Source organism: Tachyglossus aculeatus, chromosome 12, assembly GCF_015852505.1.
Source record: "Tachyglossus aculeatus isolate mTacAcu1 chromosome 12, mTacAcu1.pri, whole genome shotgun sequence".
Lineage (NCBI taxonomy): Eukaryota > Metazoa > Chordata > Mammalia > Monotremata > Tachyglossidae > Tachyglossus > Tachyglossus aculeatus.
In genome coordinates this window covers 9,444,040-9,449,689 of record NC_052077.1, presented here as the reverse complement: position 1 = coordinate 9,449,689, position 5,650 = coordinate 9,444,040, and the positions used below count along the sequence as shown (strand labels likewise).

At 45.2% G+C, this 5,650-nt stretch overlaps 1 non-coding gene across 1 annotated transcript; it reads left to right on the top strand.

Moving 5' to 3' along the window:
* The first annotated feature begins 1,305 nt into the window (after positions 1 to 1,305).
* Positions 1,306 to 1,443, top strand: LOC119935943. The gene has a single exon (XR_005453541.1). It is a non-coding gene; the product is annotated as a small nucleolar RNA SNORA7 (small nucleolar RNA).
* Positions 1,444 to 5,650: the final 4,207 nt, after the last annotated feature.

Sequence of the window (5,650 nt, the reverse complement as noted above, 5' to 3'; positions counted from 1 at the left end):
TGCTCTTTCCCTGGGCCATGCTGCTGCTTCTTGAACAAAACAGCTTCACTTGTTCATCCTTGACACTTGTTCATTCATTCATTCAATCGTATTTATTGAGTGCTTACTGTGTGCAGAGCACTTAGTAAGAACTTGGAAAGTCCAAATTGGCAACATATAGAGTTGGTCCCTACCCAACAACAGGCTCACAGTCCAGAAGGGAGACAGATAACAAAACAAAACGAGTAGACTGGTGTCAATACCATCAGAATAAATAGAATTATAGCTATATATACATCATTAATAAAATAAATAGAGTGATAAATATGCACAAGTGCTGTGGTGGGGGGTAGGGTGGGGGGGGATACAGGGAGGGGAGGAGGAGGAGAGGAAAAGGGGAGGCTCAGTCTGGGAAAGCTTCCTGGAGGAGGTGAGCTCTCAGTAGGGCTTTGAAGGGAGGAAGAGAGCTACTTTGGTGGATGTGTGGACGGAGGGCATTCCAAGCCAGAGGTAGGATGCGGGACGGGGGCGAAGGTGGGACAGGCGAGAATGAGGCACAGGGAGGAGGTTAGTGGCAGAGGAGCAGAGTGTGCAGGCTGAGTTGTAGAAGGAGAGAGGGGAAGTGAGGTAGGAAGGGGTGAGATGATGGACAGATTTGAAGCCGAGTGAGGAGTTGTTCTTCTATCTCACCATTTGAGACTGGGAAAACAGTCACTTGAGAAAATAAAAGAAACAAGCTTCAGGAAGTAGCCAAATGAGAAGTAGGAATGAAATCAATAAATCAATGGTATTTATTGGACACACTGACTCTACGTAGAGCACTGTAATAAGCACTTGGGAAAATACAATAGAGTTAGTAGATGTGATCCCTGCCCATGAGGAGTTTATAGCCTACGAGTTTCAGGGGGCTAGAAGGAAAAGGAATGATGATGATGATGGTATTTGTTAAGCGCTTACTATGTGCAAAGCACTGTATTAAGTGCTGGGGTAGATACAAGCTAATCAGGAGGACAGAGTCCATGTCCCATATGGGGCTCAGTCTTAATCCCCATTTTCTAGATGAGGTAACTGAGGCACAGAGAAGTTGTGACTTGCCTAAAGTCACACAGCAGACAAGTGACTTTAGCTGGGACTAGAACCCATGACCTCTGACTCCCAAGCCCGTGCTCTTTCCACTAAGCCATGCAGAATAAGTCACCCTGGGTTATTTTTAGGGTGTATGAGATGTCGGTGCTTTCCAGCCAGTGGCATTGGTAACATCTCACCTGAGACTGGACTTTCCAGGGCACTGCCATTTTTTATTTAATTATTATGATATTTGTTAAGCCCCTCTCAGGGTTGCACCTGGAGAGTTTCCAGTAGTCTACCAGTCTCAACTACGGGAAGGAGAGTCAAGCAGAGGCATAACCATTCCATTCTTAGCTTGGGCAGTGGCTAGCGAGTGGAAGGTGATCTGCTATAAGTTAAAACTCACCTGTGCAGTCCAAGGTGGAGACTCATGTTTACTGCGCGGAAGGAGGCAATGGTAAACCACTTCCATATTTTTACCAAGAAAACTCTATGGATACGCTACCAGAATGATTGCAGCTGGAGGTGGTGTGTTCTGGGAGCGATGTGTCCATGGCATTGCTATGGGTCAGAGATGACTCAATGGCACAAAACAGGACAAAAAAAATTTGTTCAGTACTTACTACATCACAGGCACTGTAATTACAAGTGGGTACACCTACACCCTTGAGGTATAAATCCATAATCATTTTGATGCCAACTCTGTGGGATAAGAGAGGATTAAGAGACCCATAACTTGTCCCTGCCTCTCTCACCTCAGGTCTCTGGCAAGACTTGACTAACCCCTCATTTCCCCACCTTATTTGTTCTCTCTTCCTCCTCACCCATGCATTTGAGTCTGTACCCCTTAAGCACTTCATACTCACCCCACTCCCAAACCCACAACACATCAATATCCTTATACTCTGCCATTTCCCCTATCTATAATTTATTTTAGTGTCTGTCTCCCCCACTAGGCTGTAAGCTCCTTGTGGATAGGAATCACATCTACCAACTTGTAGTGTATCCTCCCAAGCACTTAGTACAGTGCTGTGCACACAAAAGTGCTCAAAAGAGACCAATGATTGATTGATAGACTTTCCAACCGGAGCTGAAAATATTCAAAATGGTGGTTTTCTGGTCTTTTCAGCTCTTTGAAGCCAGTTCCCTCTCAGTCACTATGCACAACTAATATTCCTGTCCCCATTTTGCACCTACACTCAGAATTCATTCATTTATTCAATTGTATTTATTGAGCTCCTACTATGTGCAAAGCACTGTACTAAGCGCTTGGGAAAGTACAATGTACCAATAAACAGACTGAAAACTTGGCATCTAAGTACCACGCCAAAGGCATGCAGATCTGCCTCAGAGCACCCCTCTGCCACAGTTCCAAGGGTTTGCTGATCAGAAATTTGGGAGACCAGGGCATGTCTATGGATTATACTTGAGCAGCAACCAAGCTAAGTGGTAGAATCCACAGAGGGCTACATTATGGGATCGGAGAGCTGGACAGGCATATTTCACCCAGTTAAGGCTAAACAAAGCACCAACTTTCCACCCAGCATCCTTTATCCCGTTCCACAAAGGAAACTGTGATTTGAAAACTAAAATAGCAACAGAGGTGGAATGAAAGAACTTTCATTCCCGGGAATGATTTCTACAGAGGGAAGTAGCTGCAATAACAGAGCAGTCGCCAAGCTGTTTTATTTTTAGATGGATTTATGCACAAATGCACACCTTTCTTACATCATAATTGAAAAGACTGGATAACAGGATTCAAGCTGAGCCAGTTTTTCTGTGTGTTTGGGCAGGCACCAATGGGCAGAGGAACATCCGGCCCTGGGGCGGCACTAGGAGGTAGGACTAGTTAAGAAGAGCACTGCAGTCAGACTGTGAGAAGGAGATGGAAGAAGGAAAGGGGGAGGAGGAGGAAGAAAAGGAGAAGGAAAAGGAGTAAGAGGAGTAGATGGAAGAGAAAGAGGTGAAGGGAAAGGAAGAGGAGGAGGAAGAGAAGAGGTGGAGGGAAAGGAAGATGAGAGAAGGAAAAGGAGAGGGAAGAAGAGGAGGAGGAGCACAAATCCAACACCCATGCAGGAGCTATTGCAGGTAACAGACTCCTTAGACTGTGAGCCCCATGTGGGACCTGATTACCTTGTATCTACCCCAGCGCTTAGCACAGTATTCCTCTCTCTTTACAATCACACTCCTGCTGGGACAAGGAGACTGCCCTGAAACCCACGGCCTTTGGCCTAGTAGAAAGAGCCTAGGCCTGGAAGTAAGAGGACCTGGATTCTAATACCGCCTCTACCATCTGCCAGCTGCATGACTTTTGGGCAAATCACATAAGTGCTTAGTACATTGCTTTGCACACAGTAGACAATAAATATGATTGAATGTACTTAACTTCTCTGTTCCTCAGTTTCCTCATCTGTAAAATAGGGATTCAATATCTTTTCTCCCCACACTTAACAATGTGAGCCCTATATGGGATCTGATGATCTTGTATCTACCCCAGCATTTAGAACTGTGCTTGGCTTATCGAATACCACAATTATCATTATCATTATTATTAATCATTATTACTATGCACAGTCCAAGGTTTGCTATGAGCCCCTTCTGTCCAAAGTGATCATGGCTTTGTGCAAATGCTGAGCTTCAGACTCAGCCGATGATTTACCTTGTGAATCGCAGTAGTTTCTACACCCTCGTCGGCAACCTGTTTTTTCAGAATTTCTGCTGGGCACATCCACCTTGCAGAATGTCCCTGATGGTTCTTTGCTCACATAGCATAACCCCAGCAGGTAGAACCAGGATTGAAATCAAATCAAGCGATCAGTCACATTTATTGAGTGTTTACTGTGTGCAGGGCACTGTACTAAGTGCTTGGGTGAGTACAATCCAACAATAAACAGACACACTCCCTGCCCACAATGAGTTTACAGTCTAGAGTGAGGGAGACATTAATATAAATACATAAATAAATAAATTACAGATTTGTACATAAGTGCTGTGGGGCTGGGAGGGGGGATGAGCAAAGGGAGCAAGTCAAGGTGACTTCGAAGGGAGTGGGAGAAGAGGAAAGGAGGGCTTAGTCAGGGAAGGCCTCTTGGAGGAGATGTGCCCTCAATAAGGCTTTGATAGGGGTTGGGGAGGAAGGGAGTGATTGTCTTTTGGATTTGAGGAAGAAGGGCATTCCAGGCCAGATGCAGGATGTGGGTAAGGGGTCAGGGGCGAGACAGGTGAGACCTTCACAGTGAGAAGATTAACATCAAAGGAGCAAAGTGTGCAGTTTGGGTTGTAGTAGGAGAGTAGTGAGGTGAGTAGAAGGTGGCAAGTTTATTGAGTGCTTTAAAGCCAAATGGTGAGGAGTTTTTGTCTTATGCAGAAGTAGGGGCAACCACTGGAGTTTCCTAAGGAGTGGAGAAACATGTCCTGGGCATTTCTGCAGGAAAATGATCCTGGCAGCAGAGTAAAGTTTGGACTGGAGTGGGGAGAGACAGGAGGCTGGGAGATCAGCAAGGAAGCTGATAGAGTAATCCAGGTGGGATCGGAGGAGTGATTGTATTAGGGTGGTAGCAGTTTGGATGGAGAAAAATGGGTGGATTTTAGAGATGCTGTGAAGGTGGGACAGACTGGATTTAGTGATGTATTGAACATACGGGTTGAATGAGAAAGGAGTCAAGATTAACGCCAAGGATATGGGATTTGAAGGTGGGGGAGAGTAATTGTCTGTCAGATATGAGGAGGGAGGGCGTTCCAGGCCAGAGGCAGGACATGGATGAGATGTCAGGGGGGAGATGGTGAAATCAAGGTTGGCTTTAGAGGAACGTAGTGTGTGGGCTAGATTATAGTAGGAAAGCAGCGAGGTGAGATGGGAGGGGGCAAGGTCTCCTGATTCTCAGAACAGTGCTCTTTTCCATTTACAAATGTACGTGGGATCTTGTTTTCATCGTTTATTAACATCGGCATTGATTCATTCATTCATTCATTCAATCGTATTTATTGAGCACTTACTGTGTGCAGAGCACTGTACTAAGCGCTTGGGATGTACAAGTTGGCAACATATAGAGACGGACCCTACCCAACAGTGGGCTCACCGTCTAGAAGGGGGAGACAGACAACAAAACAAAACATATTAACAAAATAAAATAAATAGAATAGTAAATATGTACAAGTAAAATAAATAGAGTAATAAATATGTACAAACATATATACAGGTGCTGCGGGGAGGGGAATGAGGTAAGGTGGGGGGGAGGGGGAGGGGGAGGAGGGGGAAAGGAAGGAGATAAATGGTCTCCCCTTGCCCCTGGGTTGTTTAACTGGCTGTCCTTTCTTTACTTTTGCTAAAGAAAAGGAGGATGAAGAAATGCCTCACTTTACCCTAGGCTGGATAAAAATCTCAGGGACCGGATGAAACACAACCCATCCAGACTCAGCCTTCAAAATTAAAGTCAGTCATGACTTTATTACACTGGGCTAGATGAGACCTGGGGGAGATGAAGGAGGGAAATGAAGAATTTTCAAATGTAATATTATCCACCTGAGGGAGCCCCACTGAATGGCAGGAATGTGAATCGTAAGTGAAACTGAACGAGAAACTGATTAGTGTCTCTAAAGGCCA